Raw genomic sequence first — 13,282 nt, 5'->3', positions numbered from 1 at the left:
AAAATAAATTTTAAAAATGCATATCCTTTTCGCCTAGGAATTTCAGTTTTAGCAAATATATACAAAGATGTGTATAACTTAGTTGGTTATAGTATTGTTTGTAATAATAAAAGCCTGGAAGCAAATGTCCATCACTAGGAGGATTAGTTAAATATATAGTAATACTGCTGTGCAGTGGGTTTCTATGCAGATGCTAAGAATGAATTAAATCCATATGTGTTAAAATTAAATCTTCCCTAAGAAAATTGTGAAAAAAGCAAGGTACAGTGTATGTAGTAGCAACCATTTAAAAAAAAATTAGTGAGTGCGCACAAGTGTGCACACACACTTGTAGGTACATAGACTGTCTCTTGAAAAGATGATAAAAAGTTGAGGGAAGTGCTTATCTCTGAGGAGGGAAACTGTTGGTGGAAGACAAGGTTGGAAAGAGATTTTTCACTGTATATGTATGTAGTTAGGGAACAGTTATTAGGAAAAAATTCTTTATGGGTTGCTCATACTTCTGCTTCCCTTGTGCATTGAGGTACTGACTCTCCTTTGCTCTTTACTGTTTTTTGTTGTTTTTTTTTTAAATATTTGTATAGCAAAAAGTCTTAGAGGATAGAGATAATATCTCTCTCCTGAGCAAAAGTCAGGTTTGTTTACTGTCCAGTATAATAAAGATAATGTCTCCTTGCCATGGAGGTCACATAGACTTACTGTTCTTAAAAGATTTGGGTTCCCTCCACTCAAGGTTCCTTGTCTGTACTGCAGCCTACCACATATGCAGGCATCTCCTGCCCTCTGCATTGCCCCATGTGACTGGGCTGATAATCTACTGGTATTGCTGTGACTACTGAAGTCTTTGGTCTCTGACATAGGAGTTTAATGTATTCTGCCAGCATCCAGGAAACTGTGGCAAGCTAATTTGTTGGCTTGCAAATAGGGTGAAAGTGGAAACAGTGGCAGATTTGATTTTTTTGGGCTCCAAAATCACTGCAGACAGTGACTGCAGCCATGAAATTGAAAGACACTTCTAGGAAGAAAAACTACGACAAACCTAGATAGCGTATTAAAAAGCAGAGACATCACTTTGCTGACAAAGATCCGTATAGTCAAAGCGATGGTTTTTCCAGTACGGATGTGAGAGTTGGACCATAAAGAAGGCTGAGCACCAAAGAATTGATGCTTTCAAATTGTGGTGACTGGAAAAGACCTTGAAAGTCCGTTGTACTACATGGAGATCAAATCCGTCAATCCTAAAGGGAATCAATCTTGAATATTCATGAGAAGGACTGTTGCTGAAGCTAAACTTCCAAACTTTGGCCTCCTGATGTGAAGAGCCGACTCATTGGAAAAGACCCTGATGCTGGGAAAGATAGAAGGCAAAAGAAGAAGAATATGACAGAGGATGAGGTGAAGTGGTTGGATGGCATCACCAACTCAATGGACATGAGTTTGAGCAAACTCAGGGAGGCAGTGAAGGACAGGGAAGCCTGGGGCACTGCAGTCCATAGGGTTGCAGAGTTGGACACGATTGAGTGACTGAACAACAACAAAATAGGATGATGTCTCAGACCCTTCATAGTTCTTGACAAGATACCTAGTGGACAAAAATTATTTTTTTCAACTAAAAGAAGTGGGAGACTCAGAGCTTTTTAGATCCCATCATTCTGACCTGAAAATGTCAGTCTAACAGGGTAAGACAGATCTAGAGAACTGATCTAGAAAATGAGCCCTTTGTCTGCAGAGGAATTGACTCCTTTGAGTGAGAGAAAACCAGTATTTCCTAGGCATTCACCATATTGAAGTGCGCTTCAAATATATTTGGATTGAAATATCTCTTCTTCATTCCTCATTATAAATCTGAAGTTAGGTTTTTTAATTCACATTTACAGATAAAGACGCAGGACCGGATGTGTTACTTGCCTAAGGTCACACTGGGATTCAAACTTGTGTTTGTCTGAGTTAAACTCCTGCTCTTCACCTTATAATAAACAACTTCCTTTCTGTAAGTGTTAGAGTTGACTTTCTACTTTTTCATGTATAAATTTCCTCTTTCCCATCATCAGATGGCTAGTTATCTGCATGAGGGATTTAGTTGTCTGTAACTTTAGGATTATATATTGAATTTTTCTTTCTGTTTCCAGTCTGTGTAGGCAAATGTTTTGCAGCTGTGTTTCTCAAACTTCCTTTATGAAATCTCTCTTAATTGTGTAAGACAGTCAGTGCAGTTTGTGATTTAAAGGAGCCCATGGCTGATGTAACTTTATGATCTTCAAAATTCATGAGGATTTATATTCTACCCTGTAATATATCTGACTGCAGCCATGAAATTAAAAAACGCTTACTCCTTGGAAGAAAAGTTATGACCAACCTAGATAGCATATTGAACAGTAAAGACATTACTTTGCCAACAGAGGTCCATCTAGTCAAGGCTATGGTTTTTCCAGTGGTCATGTATGGATGTGAGAGTTGGACTGTGAAGAAAGATGAGCACCAAAGAATTGATGTTTTTGAACTATGGTGTTGGAGAAGACTCTTGAGAGTCCCTTGGACTGCAAGGACATCCAACCAGTCCATTCTGAAGGAGATCAGCCCTGGGATTTCTTTGGAAGGAATGATGCTAAAGCTAAAACTCCAGTACTTTGGCCACCTCATGCAAAGAGTTGGCTCATTGGAAAAGACTCTGATGCTGCGAGGGATTGGGGGCAGGAGGAGAAGGAGATGACAGAGGATCAGATGGCTGGATGGCATCACCGACTCGATGGACATGAGTTTGAGTGAACTCCAGGAGTTGGTGATGGACAGGGAGGACTGGTGTGCTGCGATTCATGGGGTCGCAAAGAGTCGGACATGACTAAGCGACTGAACTGAACTGAATATGTTACTGGGTTTTTCAGAGATGAATACATAACATCATGAGTTCAGGACCAGTTGAGAGGACATAAGGATCAGATAGGATGCAGTCAAATTACCAGGGTTTTTTTAATTGTAAAATGTACATATCAGAAAATTTATTACTTTAACCATTTGTAAGTATTTATAAGTTCAGTGGCCTTAAATATATTCACATTTTTATGCAGCCATCTCCACTATTCATTCCAGAATTTTTTATCGTCCCAAACTAAAACTCTATAACTATTAAATAACTTCTTATATCAGCCCCCGCCCCAACCACTGTTCTACCTTCTGTCTCTGATTTTGACAAATCTATGTACCTCATGTAAGTGGAATCATAAAATACTTGTCATTTTGTGATTAGCTTATTTAATTTAGCAGTGTCCTCAAGATTTATCCATGTTGTACCATGTGTCAGAATTTCCTTCTTTTTGTTTGAAGGCTGAATAAATATTCCATGTGTATATATATATATGTACACACACACAGTACATTTTATTTATCCATTCATCTGTTGTGGATACCTGAGTTGTTTCTGCCTTAAAAATTTTTTTTTAATTGGAGTATTGTTGATTTACAATGTTGTGTTTAATTTTTGCTCTACAGCAAAGTGACTCAGATATATATTTTTTCTTTTTCATATTCTTTTCCATTATGGTTTATCACAGGATATTAAATGCAGTTTCTGGTGCTAGACAGTAGGACTTGTTTATCCATCCTATGTATAATAGTTTGCATCTGCTGATCCCAAATGCCCAATCCTTCCTCCCCCACCCCTATTCCCCCTTGGCAATCACGAGTCTGTTCTCTATATTTGTGGGTCTGTTTTTGTTTCATAGATATGTTCATTTGTGTTGTATTTTAGAGTCCACATATAAGTGGTATCATATGGTATTTGTCTTTCTCTTTCTGCCTTAACTTCACTTTGGGCGAACCTAGAGGTCCATGCATATTGCTGCAAATGGCATTATTTCACTCTTTTTAATGGCTGAGCAATATTTCATTTCTGTGTGTGTATGGAAAAAGCAAGAGAGTTCCAGAAAAACATCTATTTCTGCTTTATTGACTATGCCAAAGCCTTTCACTGTGTGGATCACAATAAACTGTGGAAAATTCTGAAAGAGATGGGAATACAAGACCACCTGACCTGCCTCTTGAGAAACCCGTATGCAGGCCAGGAAGCAACAGTTAGAACTGGACATGAAACAACAGACTGGTTCCAGATAGGAAAAGGAGTACGTCAAGGCTGTATATTGTCACCCTGCTTATTTAACTTCTATGCAGAGTACATCATGAGAAACGCTGGGCTGGAAGAAGTACAAGCTGGAATTAAGATTGCCGGGAAAAAATATCAATCACCTCAGATATGCAGATGATACCACCCGTATGGCAGAAAGCAAAGAAGAACTAAGGAGCCTCTTGATGAAAATGAAACAGGAGAGTGAAAAAGTTGGCTTAAAGCTCAACATTCAGAAAACGAAGATCATGGCATCCGGTCCCATCACTTCATGGGAAATAGATGGGGAAACAGTGGAAACAGTGTCAGACTTTATTTTTTGGGCTCCAAAATCACTGTAGATGGTGACTGCAGCCATGAAATTAAAAGTCGCTTACTCCTTGGAAGAAAAGTTACGACCAACCTAGATAGCATATTCAAAAGCAGAGAGACATTACTTTGCCCAAAAAGGTACGTCTAGTCAGGCTATGCTTTTTCCAGTGGTTATGTATGGATGTGAGAGTTGGACTGTGAAGAAGGCTGAGGGCTGAAGAATTGATGCTTTTCAACTGTGGTGTTGGAGAAGACTCTTGAGAGTCCCTTGGACTGCAAGGAGATCCAACCAGTCCATTCTGAAGGAGATCAGCCCTGGCTGTTCATTGGAAGGACTGATGCTAAAGCTGAAACTTCAATACTTTGGCCAACTCATGTGAAGAGTTAACTCATTGGAAAAGACTCTAATGCTGGGAGGGACTGGGGGCAGGAGGAGAAGGGGACGACAGAGGATGAGATGGCTGGATGGCATCACTGACTCGATGGACGAGAGTCTGAGTGAACTCCGGGAGTTGGTGATGGACAGGGAGGCCTGGCGTGCTGCGATTCATGGGGTCGCAAAGAGTCGGACAGGGCTGAACGACTGAACTGAACTGAACTGATGTATGTGTGTGTACCACATCTTCATCCATTCATCTGTCAATGGACATTTTGGTTGTTTCTATGTCTTGTCTATTGTAAATAGTGCTGCTATGAATGTAGGGGTGCATGTATCTTATTTTGTTTTTTTAATAATAAGTTTTAACATACTGGAGAACAATTACTGAATAATTTTAAAATAAGTAAATGTTATTAACATCAGCTTAAAATAAAATTTTGAGTAACATTTATCTGTCATTGGATAATTCTCTAATAATTAGCATCTTTTCATGTGCCTGTTGGCCATCTATATGTTGTCTTTGGAGAAATGTCTGTTTAGGTCATCTGCCCATTTTTTGCTTGGGCTGTTTGTTTGTTTGTTTTTGTTATTGAATTGTAGAAGCTGTTTGTTTTGGAAATTAAGCCCTTGTTGGTTGCATCATTTGCAAATATTTTCTCCCACTCTGTAGGCTGTCTTTTCAATTTGTTTATCGTTTCCTTTGCTGTGCAAAAGCTTGTAAATTTGATTAGGTCCCATTTGTGTGATTTTGCTTTTATTCCTTGGGAGACTGACCTAAGAAAATAGTGGTACTGTTTATGTCAGAATGTTTTGCCTATGTTCTTTCTGGGAGTTTTATGTTGTCTTATCTTATATTTAAGTCTTTAAATCACTTTGAGTTTATTTTTGTGTATGATGTGAGGGAATATTCTGGCTTCACTGATTTACATGGGACTGTCCAGAGTTATTTCTGCCTTTTGGCTGTTGTGAATAATGTTGCTATAAATATTTGTGTGCAAATATCTGTTGGAGTTCTTGCTTTTATTCTTTTGTGTATCTACCCAGAAGTGAAATTGCTGAATATAGTAATTCTATATTTAACTTCTTGAGAAACGATTATACTGTTCTCCACAGTGGCTGCACCATTTTGTAGTCCCACCAGCAATGCACAAGTGTTCTAATTTCTCTACATTCTTAACAACACTTGTTATTTTCTGTTTTGCTTGGTTTTATTTATTTATATTTTTGGCTGCATCACACAACATGTGGGACCTTAGATCCCTGACCAGGAATCAAACCCCTGCTCCCTGCAGTGGAAGCGCAGAGTCTCAACCACTGGACCATGAGAGAAGTCCCTTGGTTTTGTTTTTGATGGGTAAGGGCCGCCCTGGTGGTGCAGTGGTAGAGAATCTGCCTGCCAGTGTAGGAGGCACAGGACACTTGGCTTGGATCCCTGGATCGGCAAGATCCCTTGGAGCAGGAAATTGCAACCCACTGCAGTATTCTTGCCTGGAGAATCCCATGGACAGAGGAGCCTGGTGGTTTATAGTCTGTGTGGTCTCAGAAGTGTCAGACACGGCTGAGCACTCACACACACACACACATGCACACATTCACCTCGTTACAAGCAGCTTAGAATATTCAGGTCCTATCTCTGTCAGAGCAAATGAGAATATGTTCTCTGGGTAGATAGTCTAGGATACAAAGAAGAGCGCCCAGAAGGAGTGAGCTATTCATGCCTAGCTATGGAAGAGTGAAGGGAAAGGGGAAGGCTGGGAGAGGAAGACAGGAGCTCTCTGGTGAAGTTATCCTCATGAAAATATGTGAACAGGGAGCAAGTTTCTTAACATTTATGTGAGTTTTAACATTAAAAATGCTTTAATTTCTTACAGTCAAATAAGCTTGCTCTAGAAATATAGCCTGTTTTACCCTGTTCTCCTAACCACCTAGCCCAGTTTTGGGTACGTGTAACCTAATTTGAGAATTAAAGGCTTAAAGGAACATAGTTTTACATCCCCAAAAAGCAATGCCATATTGGAAAGTTTTAAAAAACTTCATCCATACCTCTATTAATAAGTATAAATAGCTCTGTGTCTGGACCGTCCCACCTACTCAGTATGATTGAATGTTTTAAAATGTTTTACTTGATTATAAAAATAATGTATTAAAATTGAAAAATGTGAAACAGTAAAGGAAGCAAATTAAATCAACCATAATTCTTCTGTCCAGTGATAACCACAGTTATAATTTTGTGTACTTTTGTTGTAAAATATATGTACAGCATATATGCCTGTGCATATATTTTACACACTATATAAAATTCTGTAACCTGCAATTTTAGGCTCTTGATAAGTGTTTCCCCATGTTAAAAACTCATAAACATTTTCTTTCTTTATTTATTTTTTATTTTACCTTACAGTACTGTGTTGGTTTTGCCATACATTGACATGAATCCGCCATGGGTGTACATGAGTTCCCAATCCTGAATCCCCCTCCCACCTCTCTTCCCATATCATCTCTCTGGGTTATCGCAGTGCACCAGCCCCAAGCGTCCTGTATCCTATATCGAACCTAGACTGGCGATTCATTTCTTACATGATAGTATACATGTTTAAATGCCTAACTCATAAACATTTTAACTGGTGAATACTATTCTGTATTAGTTATTCATGTTCTTAATTTCATTTGTTTAGTTTGTTTTTCTTTCTTTCCTTTTCACTTCCTTTTTTTTCCAGTTTATATTTTTTACTATTGTACATAGTGCTACAGTGGACATATTTGCATATTATGTTTGTCTACATTTCTGTTGTCTGTCAGGATACCTAGAAGTGAAATTCTTAGGCCAAGGAGCATTAACATTTTTAAGACTCTTTAGCAGAAAGGCGAGAATCTCCCTTGATTGTATACTTTTTGGTATAGATTAAGATAGTTGCAATTAGAATTTATTTTATCTGGGATTTATTTCAGTATACAGGCTGTGAATTTAAATTTTTTCTTTTTTTTTTCTTTTTGCAAGTTTCTCAGTTGTCTTGTGCTTTTATAGGAAAATTTTGCTTTTGTCTTCTCATTGCTTAATTCATTCAACAGAGATGTAGTGAACACCTGTTTATATCCCAGACTACGCACTGGGTGCTGCAAGGGCTGCTAGGAGGAATAAGAAGCAGTGCTGCTCTGTGGAATATCTTTACAGCAGAAGGAGGTACATGTGTTGCAATCATTCCCATCTGTTGTCAGTGGCTTTTTCCTCAACTAAGAAGGTGGCTCCCTCTGTTCATGCTATTTATATTATCAAGGGATTGAACCAAAGCTCAGCCTTTTTGGAGGACAGTTTTTGCCTAGTAGAAAGTAGGAATATTGAACTGTGGCTGACTGGCACTTTCTTCACTACAGCTTGCATAAATTTCTGCCTATAATTAAGTGTCCTAAGGTACCTGATGCTAGTTCCTCTACCTGGGCTCTGGAGCCCACCTCTCCCTCATTTCCATCTCTCTTCTGAGTTGTGAGCCTTTTCTCTTTACTGTACCCTACCCATCAGGCACTTTGAACTATCCCTGCCTTAAGCCCACATTGCCTTAACCACTTTTCTTTCTCCCAGTCTTTCTTCAGTTCATTGCCAGCTAGCTCTGCCTTCATCATTACATTGAATTATTATCTCTTGGTTGTTAATTTTTTTTTTTTTTGGTCATGCGTCGTGGCTAATGGGATCCTAGTCCCCTTATCAGGGATTGAACCCAGGCCCACACAAGAGAAAGCACTGATTCCCAACCACTGGACCACCAGTGAATTCCCTTGGTTGTTGAATCTAATAGAAATTTCTCAATCTTCATTTTCCGTTACTCCTCTAATAGTATTAACATTCTTGACCAAAAACTTACTTGAAATACTCCTGGTTTTTGTCTTACTATTCAGCCACTTCTTATCTCCTCTCTGTATTCCTCTTGCCTATAAAACTTTTCTCTAGGATTCTCTCTTAGAATCTGTCCCTTCTCTTGTCATTTAAAAAATTATTTATTTTTAATTGAAGGATGATTACAATATTGTGTTGGTTTCTGCCGTACTTCAACATGGATCAGCCATAGGTATATATATCTCCCCTCTCTCCTGAGCCTCCCTTCCACCTACTACCCCTTGTCATTTTGTATAATTCCTAGGTGATTTACCCTCATGGTTTCAAATACCAGTTATATGCTTATGTGCTGATTACCACCAAAATCTGTGTGTTCAATCCAAATCACACTACCTTATTGGGTATCTCCTTGTGTTATGTCTCACAGGTCCCTTAAAATCACCATGGTAATTTGGAACAAATCCAAAACTTCTGTTATGATCCCCAGTTCAGTGAAGGTGTTCATATCTACACAGTTGTGCCAGCTGGAAATCTGGGTTTTTGCCTTTGTCCCTTCTGTCTTACTCTTACTCTCACTCTCATTCCACATCTGATAAGTCCTGTCACTTCAACCTAATCACCATTGAATCCTATGTCTTTGTTTAATGAATACTGTATCTTTAACAAGCTATCCTTTTCATTTGTATGACAGCTAAAAACAGAGTCGCTGTGGGTCATTGTCTTTTTCTTCAAGAAGATGTTTTTCTTATATTTGGTAATGAATTTGGGATGGAGAGGTATAACCTTCTTTATTTCCCTATCCTTTTCAGTGGATTTTCAGAGTGCTTTATATTTAGAAGGTACTGAACAATTGTGTTGAACTGAAATGAAAGGATTTGAAACTGTTTAAAAAGTAGCTTAATTGAAAAGCTTCTACATGTTTTCCTTAGTCTTCCCTGGTGGCTCAGAGGATAAAGTGTCTGCCTGCAATGCAGGAGACCCAGGTTTGATCCCTGGGTTGAGACGATCCCCTGGAGAAGGAGATGGCAACCCACTCCAGTACTCTTGCCTGGAGAATCCCATGGACAGAGGAGCCTGGCGGGCTACAGTCCACGGGGTTGCAAAGAGTCAGACACGACTGAGCGAGTTCACTTTCACATGTTTTCCTTAAGTCTGATGAAGAAGAATTAAAAAATGTGTGTTATAATAATGGAGAATTAGAAATTGAAACAGTCATTATTAAGCTACTTGGGAGGTGACAAACAGCAAATTAAATAGAATAATGCTGCTTGACAGTTCAGTTCATCAGCTGTGTTTAGAGATTATCAGCTTCTAGCTTGATTTCGATAAAATGTTAACAAGATCAGAATGTACTCAGTTTGAGTGGTGGAGTTGCTGAAGGACAGAAGAAATTACCTTTTTTATTGCTAATTTTTCAGTGTGTTAATCTTTTGAACCATCATCTCTACTTCATAGGAAAAATATTAGTATGCTATAATCAAATATGTGGTATATTCCCACTTTAACAACTAGGTTTTATTCATATTAACAGGTAAATCTTCAGGTACATTCACATATTTTAATTGGGAGCAAACCATGAGTGTTAGAGGTACTACATAACTCAATTACAAGGAAGTGGAAGAAAGAGTGAACCAAGGACGTTCACTCACAGAGCTTTTTATATGGGCCACCAGATGGCACAGTGGTTCCACATCAGCTGGTTGCACTGCTGAGCGAAGGGGAAGGATGAGAGGGACAGTGTCACCAGCTGTTCAGGGATGGGATGTTCTTAAGTCGGTTCTTTGTAACCTCAGATGTCTGTTTTCTGTGGTAAAAGCAGGCCAGCAGCTTAAATTGCATGTTTGAATTTGTTTCTTTTGCAGTTGGCTTTATGCTACTATCAAATGGACCGTGTCAGTATCCCTATTGTGATTTTTGTGAGGTTAACTTTTTAGATACAAGAATCAAAAATGCTAAAAAACATTAAAAATTGAACATAAAACATTACTATGCAGTATGAAGATAAACTTTCGTTGTTTAGTGAACAATGCTACTGAAATTATACTCTAAAAAATTCATTGATATTCATTAAATGACTAATACAAATAACTTATGACCCAAATAAGGAATACCTTTAATAATATGAGGGACCGAACAAAGGTAAGGAACATGAGCCCTCGTTGCTTTGAAATGAAGAGTTTTGTTTTTCTTAGTTGTTGATAGTTTATTTGAAGTTTTAAGACAGATTTTCTGCACAGTTCATATATCCATTTGAAGAATATAGGTAGTCCTAGAACCAGAGGAAGTGAACTATAATTGAATTGTAATGTTTTTATTACATACTAATAGCTATGAAATGATTCTTATTTAGTAGTGAAAGCTTGGTGTAGAGAACCTAGATTAAAGTGGAAAATAAAAAATGGTGAATTATGGACTATCTGGGTACTTTAGGGAAATATTTAATTCTGGCTGTGTGACACCTTAGTCCTCTTGTGGGTTGATACAGGATGTAATTAAATAAATACTGAGATTATAAAGCCACAAGAATAAGCAAAGAATAAGGTTTTTAAAAATTTGGATATAATTGTCATATAACATTACTTTTAGGTGTTCGGTGATTTTTTTATATGTTGCAAAATGATCACAAGTCTAGTTAACATCTATCACTACACAGTTACACTTTTTTTTCCTTATGATGGGAACTTTAAGATCTATACTTAGCAACTTTCAAACGCACAATATAGTATTATTAATTATAGTCACCATGCTATAAATAACATCCCTAGGACTTACTTATTTTATAACTTCAAGTTTGTGTCTTTTGATCACTTTCACCCATATTGTTGATCTGTCACTTCTGGCAGCCACTAATCTCTTCTATCTATGAGTTTGGGTTTGTTTTTTTTTTTTGGTGGTGGGGCATAACTAGATTCCATATACAAGTGAAGGAATAAGTCTTGAGGATGAGGACTATTCAAGACAGTTAAGCTATATGTGAAATATCAAAAACAGACAAGGAACTTTTTGTGAAATTATTTTGGGGCAGAGTCCAGGGACATTGGGACTCCTGTAGCCCCAGAAAGCTGTTTGAAGCCTGGGAAAAATTTGAGAGCCAGACTAGAGGAGTATCTCTCTGACTTTTCAAGTACCAGTGTAACTGAAAGAAGTACCTTTGTTGTGACCTAAGGGTGCTAATAGATTGAGTTTCGGAGAAGAATCCTTCCTCTAGATATGGACTTTAGAAAACACTGAAATGAGAATTCAAATGGTACTGTCAGTTTTAACATGACAGAGTATATATATAATTATCATAACTTTTGGTTGGCATTTTACCTTCTTGAGATTACTGACCTTATAAAACCAAAAGGGCTTGAGCAGTTTCATTTAATGTTAGTGAAAAAACAGTGTTTTTTTTGCTAATCTTGGATTGGAAGAAATATAGAAAAAAAAATTTTTTTTGAACTGGGATCAGTTCTTTACTTTCAGATTTGATCTTTATTTCCAAGCACTCTGAAGAAATGAGGTTAGAAAGGCACCCAACACTGAGTTTATCCCTGAGGCATCCTTCCATTTGATCTCCAATAATAACAACACTTAGACTCTTATGGTCATTTTGTTGTGTGTTTACACAGGAGAGTGTCTTTATCTTCATCTCTTTTCATTTGTCATTCAGATCAATCTACATCTTTTAAAAATTCTGTTCTGTTGGTTGTGTCAGCTCTCTCTTGATTTTGCTTTTGATGTCCATGTTTTAAAGGTTGTCAGTTGTCTGATACTTTCCATTTCCTAAATGGTGGTTAGCTGAACTTTTACCAAATAAGTTCTGCAATTCAGGGATAGTAGAGAAAATAAGTGTTTAATATTAGTTGCATTTTATAGTGTAAAGTTAAAACTTTAGAGGATTTTAAAAGGAATTCTTAATGTAAATTATAAAATAAAAAATGAAGCCTTTATGTCAAAAAGATATATCAATGTAGTTGTAGCTTTGATATCTTTTCATGAGTCTAGGGAACCTTAAAATATTGGAAAAGAAGTAGTGAGATCCACATTTTCTATGAACCACTATAACAGAATATATCTATTAAATAGAAAAGGGGGGGGCAGAAGTAAAGGAACTCAGTAGTAGTAAGGCTAGTGATACAGGTTCCAAATAAATCTTTCCAGTGGCAAGATTTGCATTGAGCACTTTGCCTCATGCCTGTCTGGGATTGGGGAGTGGGAGTGACGTGTCACAGACATCGAAAACAGGATCTTCATTTTGGAAGCCCAAAGATTCAGAGACATAATGTGTCCCACCAGAGTGAGGAAGCACTATTCAGCCTAGAGATTTTTTTTAGTTTATTCTGGAACCATAAAACTGGGTTGTCTTTGTTTAGTATTGAATTAGGTTATTAAATGCTTTTATTTATATTTATAGTATATTTGTTTCATATTTATGTAATTTTACACTTATGATTTTATGTTTGAAATACCCAATAATTTATGGGTGATTACACTTTCTTTGAAGAATTCTGATAAAATACATAGTCTTATGGATATGAAATATGGGAGATTAAATAAATAGCTGTATTTGTTAACCTATGAATTTTACTTCTGAAGTAAGTTTCAGACATTTATAGAAAAAAGTATGTCTCTACAGCTGTTTTTTCAACTGTACAGTTAACTTCCT

General features: G+C 37.4%; 1 protein-coding gene across 1 annotated transcript in view; it reads left to right on the top strand.

Annotated features, from left to right (window-relative positions):
- Positions 1-13,282, top strand: part of OSBPL11 (oxysterol binding protein like 11) — a 99,107-nt gene that overhangs the window by 16,410 nt on the left and 69,415 nt on the right. The window lies entirely within an intron of this gene.

The sequence above is a fragment of the Ovis canadensis genome, chromosome 1 (assembly GCF_042477335.2).
Source record: "Ovis canadensis isolate MfBH-ARS-UI-01 breed Bighorn chromosome 1, ARS-UI_OviCan_v2, whole genome shotgun sequence".
Classification (NCBI taxonomy): domain Eukaryota; kingdom Metazoa; phylum Chordata; class Mammalia; order Artiodactyla; family Bovidae; genus Ovis; species Ovis canadensis.
Note: the sequence above shows the minus strand (reverse complement) of the source record. Positions and strands in the feature narration are given on the sequence as shown.